Consider the following 12,208-nt stretch of genomic DNA (forward strand, 5'->3'; position numbering starts at 1 on the left):
TGTCCTCATAGTAGCCGTGGTGTCATCATATGCTTTTGGGCCCTCAAGGCCAGGGGTGGAGGAATAGTCCCAGTGCAAGTCCTTAGGTGACATAAATTATTTTTTAACACTGAGTGAGCACAAGCGCAAACTTTTTCTTTTCTTGCTAACAATGGCAGGTTTGGTACATTCTAGTTTGCTTGTCCTTGTCCCAGCCTCAGAGCGTTTGTCTTCCTCAGGGGTAGATATATCAGAGCCAACCTCTGTCCACAAGGTTTTCCATGCCTGACTCTTCCCTGCATCAGGGTCTTCGTCACTAGTCCAGATGGAAAGGGAGGAAAACTTATCCCCCAGATCAACATCAGGACCTAATTTTGGGGACAGCTTCCCTTTGGCTGAAAAATGGTGGCCCTTTTGGCCTTTTTCGTCAGCACTCACTTGGGCCAGAGCATAATCTACTCCGGAAGCCTGGGTCAGGGCTCCTTTGGATGCCACAGCATCACTGTTCGCTCAGTGCCCTTCTTGTTCAGTGTTTGAGATGACTTGCACCACCACAGAGAAATCTAAGGGTGGGTGGGTGGTCCAATACCTTACTGTGAGGGAAGCCTCCTTGTGCGCTTGGGGGCCCTGATCCTCAGGGCCCAGAGCTTCAGCCACAGTACTCATCGCACCTGTGCTCCCCTTCAAAATCTATGTGCTGCCTGTACATATCCCCTGTTGTTTCTGCAGTTGGTATCACCTTAGAAGGGAGAAGCAGGCTCATAACTGCTTGAGTCCTTTTCTTCAAGTAGTTCGTAAGTGGTGCAACAGTTGACTTTGCAGCTGCCGGTGCTCTCAGGTTTGCAGGCTCCCCCGAGCTTCTTTCGCCAGCCTTCCCTACCTTTGAGTCCTTCAGAACACCGGAACCGCAAGCTGTCGTCTCTCGCTTTGCCACCAGTCCAACAGGAGGCGCCTTTGATCCTCTCTCCGGCATCTGTGCACCATGCTGCCGGAAATAGGCAAAGATACAATGTAGCACAAACGCAGCCAGGCGAGCTGGAAGATCAAAGAGACAGTGTGGCTGAAGAAAGTTGCCTTGTAACAACTGCAAAACATGTCTTGCGGCAAAGATGACTCCGATCACAGGATTCATGTCAGTGGCAAGCGATGAAAAGGGGAAAACATATCGCACATACTGAAGACCGGGGCTGAGGACTGGAGCGTGAGTGGGAGAGCACTGAGTGGCTGTCTCACGCAGACGCTATCTTGATGTTAAAAAAATAAAAAACCTAGACACATAAATGGCAAAAAAATGATCAAAGCATCAGCTAGTTTACACTGGCTGATGACCTGAGAGTAAATGTTATGGAGAGTCACCTGCCCCTGCACATGCTTCTGGATTCAATGTCCACAATTTCCTCTACCCTCATACCCGATGCGTACAGCTGCCATCTCAAGATGATAAAGCAATCAGGGGGTTCGTCATCTGCTCTGGGAGTAGAAGATGGAAAAGCAAGAACATTGTCCCACCTAAAATGTCTGTTGATGAACCGCATTACCAAAGAACTCTTAACCCAGTTTACCTAAATTCTAGCTTAAGTACTCTGCAGGCCTTACAAAGTACTATGGATAAAGCTATACCTGTATTGGATATAGCTACTTGCAAAATCAACTGACTACCACCCACTTCCAAAGACAATGGTTTCCAGATTCAGGAAGGATGTAACAAGTCCTTCAATGTGTGTCATAATTGTGCGTGTGAGAAAGGCCGGGGATTTGGTCCTGCTCAAAACTGCTTCCTGGTGACACTGCAATGCATGCTACCTGCCCAGTGACAACTCTGTTCTTTTGATATTACCTCCTTCTAGAGCCCTTTGGTGAAGCCAGTCCTGCTAGAAGGCAAGCTTTAGCTACCCCATGCTCGGCCAAGGGATGTCACGCCATAGCACAGGCAATACGGTGAGTAGGTAAGCATACACTAGAGAACCCCTCGCGGTACTTCCATCCCTATTATGAATTCTGAAAAACATGAAGAGTACATTCCATGGGTGCGACATGAGCACGCATGCAAATGTTTTTTGGGGAGCAGGATTAACAGAATTACAACTAAGCAAGGTGCAAGGTCACCATGAATGTGCTAAATTACCTGTATGCTCTAAATACCTGTTTAATAGGTTGTGCTTACCTAGAAAGTAGTGTAATACATGTTTTTGCTATTGACATCATTGCCACATGTAATTTTTTAATTTAAGATATGTTCTAGGACCAATGGCCAAATGGTATCTTCTCCCTCTGAGATGTAGTGTCCAAATAACCATCGACTGCACCTAGCTCACCCGTTTTTGGGATTCTCAATGTCACCGGGCATGGGTGATCCCTCTGGATACACTGGTAGTGTCACTTAAGAACAGACACTCCATACAGTTCACTGTAGCAACGTTTCCTTTATTATACTCTTATTTTGCCATAAACTTATGAGGGTTTTACATCACAACCCCTCTTACTGCTTCTAACTAGTCTTTTCTCTCTGTGTCCTTGTTTTTTCTAGGTTGCCACTCGGCGTCGTTTGATTCGCTCTCAGTGGGCAGTGGACCTCGGAGAGGAACAAACAAGGGCTCAGGTAAAAAGTAAGTCCGAGCTATTCTGGGAAGGGTGGGGTGGGGTTGTGTGTGCAATCATGAGGAGAACCAAGTAGTCTCACCAACAACTTCTGTGCAACACACTGTTCCTGGCCCCAAAGACCCTATATGGTGTTTTGCTCAGAATAAATGAAAGCTAGTGCTCCCCATTTTTGGCCCCACATAGGCCTCAGCAGCCACATGCACCCCTCCCCCTCTTTTCACCCTTATTTGGCCCAACATCCCCTTAGTCGGGACCATACCTGGGAAAGCCACAATCCTCCTGGAATGTGGCTGGAAGATGTGTCCTGCTGCACTCACCTTCGCTCGCGGCGGTCTCATGTCAGTCTCAAGTGGTCTCGTCGCTGCTCCGGTCCAGTCAGCATCCACCGCTCTCCCCTCCGACCCGTCCTGGTGTTCCTGTCGTCCTTTTGGGAATGTCCATGACCTGGAAGTTGTTGCTCCATCCACAAATCACTGACAGCTCTTCCGGTGTCTCCCCGGGGCATTCAGTAGCTTCCGGCCCCGCAATCACTTCCCAGGGACAGTGGCCCCCTTCCAGGCTTGGCTATTCGGGCCATGAGGACAGCGGTGCTCGTGAGAGGAAATAGGTCATGGACCTACCCGGGAGATGGTTGATCTGGATAGAGAAAGGAAGCATGGCTGAAAACCAAAGCAGAATCTGAGGATTAGTGTCTTTATGTTGTGACAACCAAGTCAAAGGAGCGTGGTCAGTTAGTGGAATAAAGGACCGTCCCAGGAGATAATAATGAAGTACCGCTAAAGCCCACCTGATGCACAAACATTCCTTCTCAATGGTGGGGTAGTGGGTTTCCCTCGGTAACAGCTTACAGCTGATGCAGACTACTAAGTGAAGGTAGTCCGTTGCATCTGGTTGAGGAAGAACAGCAACCAAACCTTGATTTGAAGCATCCATCTGAAGGACAAAAATCAGGACAATTCAACACAGGATTTGTACATAGAGCAGACTTGAGCCAGTCAAAGCTATCGCATTGCTGCAAGGTTAGCTTGGCTAATTTGTTGGGACGCTGGTTCTTTAGGAGTTCAGTTAATGGGGCGGCTCATTCTGAAAGGTTCAGTATAAATCACTTGTAGTAGCCGAGTAAACCCAGGAATGACCTTATGTCATGTTTAGTTGTAAGGGACGGTAGCTCTTGGATGGCTTTCACCTTGCCAACTTGGGGTTTGATGGATCCTTCCTCTATGGTATAGCCTAGGTATTTTATGGATCTCTTAGCCACTGTGTATTTCTCTGGGTTTGCGGTAAGGCCTGCCTTTCGGAGAGTACCATTTCTTGATGCTCTTTCTGCTGTTCCAAGGTCAGACTGAACACGACAATATTAACCAGCTAGGCCACTGCATGCGTTTTATGGGGTTTCAGAAGAGTATCCATTAGACGTTGGAACGAGGCCGGGGCTCCATGCAACCCAAAGGGCATCACTTTAAAGTAGTAGAAGCCTAATGGAGTAGTAAAAACGGACTTCTCCCTAGCCGACGCGGATGTATGATGGAACAACGCATGTGTATAACACACATGCCTTTACAACGCGGTTTCTAAAACGACAGTGTCTTTACCACGCATGCATTTTCACTGAAATTAGTTGTAAAAGCAAGTTTGGTAAAGGAACATGCGTGGTAAATTCTCCCCACCATCCCTGCAAGCTACACCTGACACCATGCTCCACCCGCCGAAGCCTTTAAAACTGCCCCTTCCACCCCCTGCCCTTAGTCCTAACCCCCCCACCCTACCATGCCCTGTCCTAAAACCTACCTCGCCCTGTCCTAAAAAACTACCCCACCCTAAACCCTAAAACCTATCCTGGCCTAGAAACTACCCCGACCCAGCTTCCACCCTAAACCCTAAAAGCTACTCTGCCCTGTCCTAAAAACTACCTCGATCCCCCCACCCTAAACGGTAAAACCTACCTGTCCTAAAAAACTACCCCTACCTGTCCTAAAAACGACCCGACCCCGCCCTGAAACCTAAAACCTACCCCACCCTGTCCTAAAAACTATCCCAACCCCCACCCTAAAAGCTACCTTGCTCTGCCCTAAAAACTACCACACCCTGTACTAAAAACAACCCCGACCCCCACTACCGCATTAAAAGCTAAAACCTAAGCTACCCTGTCCTAAAACCTATCCTGCCATGTCCTAAAAACTACCCCGATCCCCTGCCCTAAACCCTAAAACCTGCCCTGTCCTAAAAGTTACCCCGCCCTGTCCTAAAAAACTACCCCAACCCCTGCCTACAGGGTTTTTTCCTCAGTAACTCCTTCTGGAGGGCACGGACTGTAATGGCGTATGCTGTCAACAGCACCGTGGCTACCGGAAAGGGTCACCCCTACCTCGGCCAGAGCCGGGCCTGCAAGAACCGAGGCCGCACCCCATCTCCCTCTGGTCTGGATGGTAAGCCAAAGCTAGACAGTCCCGTCTTAAGGCCCGGATATGTTAACTGCTGGGCCTATAATTTCCAAGAACATCAGTATACCACCTCCCGGCGGACAGTCTTGTGGAGAGGTATAATAGAACCATCAAACAATGCTAAAAATGTCTATCTCAGACCCTGGACGTGATTGGGATAAAAACCTGCCTTTAGTTCTATATGCCACCAGCACACATACCCAAGCCTCTACGGGACGCAGTCCTTTTGAATTGGTCTTTGGTAGGCAGCCTAGAACATTACTCGACATGGCAGCAAAGCAACTGAAAGAGGAAGAGGACAAGGGTAAAGGTGTCCTTGAGTACACTTGTGACCTCAAAGAAAGGGTACACACTTTATGGGAAGAAGACAGACAGTAGATGGAAAGAGCCCAAGAGAAACAAAAGGGGATATATGATTAGAGAAGCAGAGTGAGGCAATTAAGAGTAGGGAGTAAGGCACTAATTCTCCTTCCTTCCTTCCTTTGACAAATTCCTAGCTAAATGGCAGGGTCATTATGAGGTGGTAGCCCAGATCACCCCAGTCACATGTAAGCTGGCTGTTCTGCATGCCCTTGGAAAGGTACAGATTTACCATATTAATCTTTTAAAAGAATGGGAGGAGGGAGGTGAATTCCCCAACACACCCCAAGCTGCCCTCCTGATCATGAATGTACAACAGCTTGAAATCATTTTATCCCCTCAAGCAAAGGCACAAGCTGAACAGACACCTAGTATGGGAAACTAAGCAGCAAGTAAGACAGATGGAAGATCTTCTGTGTCGAAATCAAGACTCTTTCTCCCATATACCCCGGAGAACCATTCTGACTGAACACAATATGATAACCAAGATAGGAAAAATCATCTGGCTGAGACCCTACCAGATACCCAAAGCCAGACGCTAAGCAGTAGAAGAGCAGGTTAGCCGTATGTTGGAAGGAGGCATAATCAAGCACTCCAAGAGCCCTTGGTGTTCCCCTGTTGTCCTGGTGCCAAAACCTAACTGCACCATGTGGTTTTGTATAGATTTCTGGCAGCTGAACAACAGACCCCAGTTTGATACCTACTCCATGCCCTGTGTGGATGAACTGATTGAAAGGTTTGGAACTGCCAGTTACTTCACCACCTTGGATCTAATGAAAGAGTACTGGGAAATACCTAACACTTCATAGGCTGGGGCACATCACTAGCAACGCGGTCAATGCAACGCTATGCATTGACCACGCTGCCATTACCACCCATATGTGTTTAGCACGCAGGGCAGGATAGAGTTTAGGGTGGGGGAGGGGTAGTTTTAGGACAGGGCAGGGTAGGGTTTAGGGCTGGGGCGGGGTAGATTTCAGGGCAGGGTAGGTTTTAGGGTTTAGGGCGAGGGTAGGGGTAGTTTTTAGGACAGGACGGGGTAGGTTTTAGGGTTCAGGGTTAGGACAGGGGGTTGGGGTCGTTTTTAGGACAGGGTGGGTTAGTTTTTAGGACAGGGTAAGTTTAAGGGTTTAGGGTAGAGGTTGGGGTAGTTTTAGGACAGAGCAGGGTAGCTTTTAGGGTGGGGCGGGAGGCAGGGTAGTTGTTAGGGAAGGGTAGGTTTTAGGATTTAGGGTGGGAGATCGGGATAGTTTTTAGGACAGGGCAGGGTAGCTTTTAGGGTTTAGGGCGGGGAGGGGTAGTTTTAGGACAGGGCAGGGTAGGCCTCAGGGTTTAGGGCGGTGTAGGAGGCTGGCCTGGCTTATAGTGGGTACCTTGTGGTACTTACACCCTGTGCCAGGTCCGGTTATCCCTTATTAGTAGAACAGAGGTGTTTCTAGCAGCTTAGGCTGATAGAAGGTAGCTATGGCAAAGCAGCTTAGGCTGAACTAGGAGACATGAAAAGCTCCTATTATACCACTTATATCATATAGCACAATGTCATAAGAAAACACAATACACAGAGTTACTAAAAATAAAGGTACTTTATTTTTATGACAATATGCCACAAGTGGAACATAGACCTGGGAGTACCCACTCCAATGCAGATGGACTCTCCAGATATTTCCGCTGAGACAATGAAGACTCATCTCGACAAGGCTAGTCTTATTGTCCTTCATTTTTTTTGGGGGGGGGGTTGCGTGCAGGAGGCAGAGGGCAGTAGCTGGCAGAGCACAACAAGGTGATGTGAGGCCAACAGGCCAGCAGAGAATGCACAGAGCAATCAACCAACATGCCTTACCATATGGACCGCAAGGTGTTGCAGGGCAAGGTACGGCCACAGGCCGGCTGCAAACATTCAGGGGGGTTTCACAGGCCTCACATCGAAGTCACCCCCAGTGCAGTCAGCGACTTATTGTGTTACTACTGTGTGGAGAAGGGAGCGGGTGGCGGCGATGTCGCAGTGCATAGAAACATGAGATCTGAGGCCACCTGGCTCCTGAGGCGTTTTCCGCAAGGCAATCTCATAAGGCGGTCCCCGCAGGGCGGTGGGTGAATCAAGCGGTGGGGAGTCTGTTGGGTGTTGATATCAGACACAGTGCCTCTGCGACTTGCAGATCAGGAGATCGGAGGCATCACTGCCGCCAGTACAGCCAGAGGGAAGCAGTGTTCAGACGGTGCCCACTGTTGCTTCAGTGCTGTGCGGCAATCTTGGTCGCCAGCTTGGCCATAAAACATTTAAAAATCTGAATCTCTGGACCCTCAGGTGGATTTTGCACATCTTGAACTCTAAAAAGTGGAAGGGGATACCACCACCAGTGGGAATCAGTGGTGGAGGGAGCGTTGACGTCTGGCCCAACGCCGGAGGAGGCCGATTGTGAGAACCTGGTGCAGGTCCGGATCCGCTATCGGATCCTGGGGTCCCCAAGGGCGCTGAGGCCGAAGCGACTGGCATCGAATCCGATGGGGTCCCTGCACACCCTGCGGGCCCGAAGACCCATACGAAGGGGCTGCCTGCTCAAAAACAAGGTGCATAGCCTCGTAAAATGTTCTTAAATGAGCGGGGGTTGCTCCAAATCCCAGAAGGGGGGGGGGGGACCGTGTTTGGAACGTCAATGTTCCCGAGCATGGTTCTGGTCGGCCGACAGGCAAGGTAATGTCAAAGTCCGCTTGGACTACTACTTCTTTTTGTGCCTCTTCCCCGAGTGCCCTGAGGACCTCAAATGGTATGAACAGGACTTGGGGCCCCTGGGTCGGTTCCGCAACCTCCTCCTTGAGCGGGACTGTGACCTCCGAGGAGTCGCACTAACCGAAGTCGAACACATCTTCGAGTCATGGTCCCTGTCGAGGCCCCAGAGACATATCTCATGGGTGTTCGTCACCGACACCGCGCAATGGCGGGCACCGCACAGCTTGTACCCCATCTTCCTAGAGGACATATCCCTTGCACAGACAACAAAAATCCTCAACAAAACATTGAAAAAAGGCAAAGGGTAGCTCGATCCCTGATCTGCGCTTAACCGGAGCGGAAGGAAAAGAACTGACGTACGCGCGCCGAGGTGGCGTCTATATAGACTACCCTGATGTCATAGACTGCTCCAACGACGCTGAAGAAGCCACGCGGAGCCGGATGACGCACGTGGAACCAAAAGATGCCACCCGACGGCACGCGTAGGGTATTGCTCAGCAAAAAGATTCCGGATTCGAAGCTGACGCCAGAGAATTCAAAGGTAAGAAATCTGCAGCTAGAAGTCTCTATCAGATACTGGGTGTATGAACATCTTTGTGGAAAGACTCCTAGGTGAACTTTTTGGCAGAGACTCCTTCACCAACACTTTTGTTGCTGAAAGAACTCGCGATCACTTAGCCCACGCCCCATACCTGGAGCACCGCTGTGCACGATTATTGCTAGGCTCCTCAATTTTAGGGGTCAAGACACAGCCCTGCGCCTAGCCCGAGAAAAGGGCCCATTACAATATCAGGGCACCACATTTTCTCTCTTCCCTGACTTCACCCAAATGGTTCAGGAGGCACAACGCAAATTTGCTGATGTAAAATACACTCTCCAGATTCGAGGTGTCAAGTATGGCATGCTTTATCCAAGGTGTCGGAGTGGAAGCAGACAGCTGCCACTATGTATTCAATAGCCCTGCTGACGCTGTTCAGTTCTGCAAGCAGCATGAACGTAGTGAAATTTCCCCTGGCAGTACCCAGCCCTTCAGCTCCCCCAACGCCTCCATGTTTGGCTCCCAACCTGACCCTTCATCATGACTGAGCCTCTTCCCAACTACACAACTTGCCTGCAATATGTGCAACTCACTGTGACTTAGTGACCCATATGATATTACGCTGAAGATACTACTGTCTTTAAGTCTGACCGATGGATCAGTACTAGTTTCTATACACACTATTCATAAGGGCACTGCAATCCTGAGCGTTGTTCACCCCTCCAAGGTGTATACCACTATGTTTATTCTTCTGATTTGCTTCAGAGTTGCAGGCACTCTCCAGCTCTTGTTTTTGCTGGAGTGGGTGGGGGGATGGGTAATTACTATGTTGTTATGTTGGATTACGGAAGCTGCACCTTTATTTCAAAGTATGACTCTCCAAAATCACACTCCTCTACAAATACATCACATTTCTCCTTGGCACTATGGCGATGCACACTAATGGGGGCTCGACATTTACACTCTCATGCATGACGTGAAACATTAGGGGCCTCAATAATCCGAAAAAAGGGAAGCAGGACCTCTCTTAACTCAATCGCTATGAAGTTAGGATGACTTCCTGCATGAGCCCCAACTGTCGCCCCGCTATGATAGCACGTATGCTGCTCATGGGCCTGTAATCGCTACTTCTCGGACTACAGCTCAGATTCATGCGGGGACTGTATTCTCATCCATAGCAGTGTGCTGTTTGTATCTCAAAAGAGTGTCTCAGACCCAGAGGGGGGATACTTATTGGTACAATGTGAATTGGCAGGCCAGTCTGTACTACTTGTCAATGTATACGCACCTAATACCGATTCCCCTGATTTCTACTCCAACCTTTACTCTCAGATGAGCCAATATCAGACCAACTACATTCTATTGGGCGGTGATCTCAAAATGACATGCCATCCCAGTCTCGACTCCACTGGCTCTACTGCAACTGCTAAGCCACACATGCCGTAGGCTTTCACAGTCCTCTGAGACACGTTTCAACTCACTGATGGCGATATAGGCACCCACAGGAGATGGACTATGCATTTTACTCAGCCCCACACAAAGTCTGGATCCAGATCAATCATTGATATTTATCACACAGTGCGTTATTGTGGCTTACGACTATTGGGCACTTACCCCGCATGCTCTCAGACCCTGCCCCCATAATGGCAACACTGCATATCCCTTAGAACACCCCCTTTGTCAGACACTGGTGCTTTAATGAGAATGCACTACATGATGAGGTATTTCTCACAGAAATCCGGCATGCTATAACCCAATAATTTGCTACTAACACTGGAACAGTGCAGAAAACTCTAACCTCTGGGAGGCCTTCAAGGCCTATAAAAGAGGTATATGTATCACTAAACATGCTGGGGTACTACACAGTATTAGAAATGATCTAGCCAAGGTGGAGAGAAAATTAGGGTACATGAACATGGTGGATATGTCTGCCACAAATGCTGCACCTCTACATACCAGGTCAGTCCTGCTGCAGGAGTTTCAGGATCTAGCTGCACAAAAGGTGAATTGTTTGGACAATTACGCTAGAGCATGGAGATATGGGGAGGATGAACACCTGGGCCACATGTAGGTTCGCCTTTAGCGGCCTCTGCACCATGCCACTTATGTGAACAGCCTGTAGTGGGCTGATGGTATGGTCGTCATCGACAGTGCCATCATCACGGACAAGTTTATGGCATACTACAAACTACTTTACATGTACTCTATGGTAGATGATGAGACTGACTTGACAAGTTATTTACCTGAGATAGCAATCATTTGGCTCGAACCTGGCCAGCAACAATTTCTCGCTGCCTCCATTACTTGTGAAGAAATATTGCAGGCCATTGATGCCCTAAGTAGGTCTAAGACTCCAGGGCTGGAAGGCTTCACTGGAAATTTTTCTAAAGCACATAAGACAATTTTGGTCCCACATCTGCTGGAGGTATAGACTAAATCTTTCGAAAATGGCACACTCCCCTCCATGCTACACAAAGCTGTTAGTACAGTTACTTAGCCTAATAAGCTCCTCAGTTGTGATGAACCTCTCACAGACCATTGTCACTACTAAACCACAATAATAAAATCTTGGCTAAGGTAATAGCCGTAACTTTTCTCTCTTAATCAAACGTATAATTTCCCCCATACAATCCAGACTTGTCCCACACCGCTCCACCTCCATTAATCTTCGCACTCTCTTTGCAGTAATCAACCAGATCTCCCCAACTATCCCAGCAGGTGTTGCCCAATTAAATGCTGTAAAATTGTTTGATTCCCTTGAAGGGCCTTTTCTCCTTGCCAAATTAACTAAATTGGTGTTAGAACCACCCACACTACCCTGTATAAACACAACATCCGAGATATGGCCCACATCGACAGGCAAGATCAGTCTGTGGCGCTCTAAGTGCGATTACCAACACACTGAGGAAAGACATTATGCGTAAGGAGTAAAAACACAACACCGATAGCACAAGAGTGACAATGTGTGGGACATGAATGCTTGCAGTTCTTAGAGAAACATACTGATCTTTTCTTACATACATATGCACTTGTACCTATGTAAAAGCATGCTTAAGTGCCTGTTAGCTACATTTGCCAGCATGCCTGTGAGGTGCTAACACGTGTTGAGCGGCCATGTGCGCTGCTGCTGAGGGCACCAACCGCATCCACTCAGCAATCGTACTGTGAAAGTAGACCTACAAATGCAGCTCCAGGGAAGAAGTGCGCCGAAGATCCACTCGCAGAGAGCCTTCTACTGCCAGTGATGCCTCTTCAGACTCCCCTGACGGCGCTGACAATGGTTGTCAGCTAAGTGAACTTTGTTTACATACGCGCAAGCATGTGTTAAAGCTAACATTCTGATCGCTTACTGGGCTCACTCCCCGTCATAATCCTGACACGTGTCAGAGCGAAAACCCCTGGGTAGGAGGAAACAAAGACTGGGACCAAGGCCTTTAAAATTATAACTTGTTTCATTTTTTCTGTGCATTCTAATAGAGTCTGGGCCAAGGATATCAAAACTATTATGTAACACAGTGCATGGCTAGAATGCACACATGCTGCATAGCACCTTGACATTAG

The 12,208-nt window shown here is 48.5% G+C and overlaps 1 protein-coding gene across 4 annotated transcripts in view; it reads right to left on the bottom strand.

Annotated features, from left to right (window-relative positions):
* The window catches only part of JOSD2 (Josephin domain containing 2), a 142,194-nt gene that overhangs the window by 65,196 nt on the left and 64,790 nt on the right, over positions 1 to 12,208 (bottom strand). Inside the window, exons 2-3 of one of the 4 annotated variants that reach the window (XM_069217270.1) lie at positions 3,368 to 3,513; positions 2,898 to 3,216 (exon numbers count right to left, since the gene is read on the bottom strand). The exons of 2 other annotated variants lie outside the window; for them this stretch is intronic. The gene's annotated coding sequence lies outside the window, so the exon portion shown is untranslated. The remainder of the gene's footprint in view (positions 1 to 2,897; positions 3,217 to 3,367; positions 3,514 to 12,208) is intronic. One more of the 4 variants, XM_069217271.1, reaches the window with a different exon arrangement.

The sequence above is a fragment of the Pleurodeles waltl genome, chromosome 12 (genome assembly GCF_031143425.1).
Source record: "Pleurodeles waltl isolate 20211129_DDA chromosome 12, aPleWal1.hap1.20221129, whole genome shotgun sequence".
Taxonomy (NCBI): Eukaryota; Metazoa; Chordata; class Amphibia; order Caudata; family Salamandridae; genus Pleurodeles; species Pleurodeles waltl.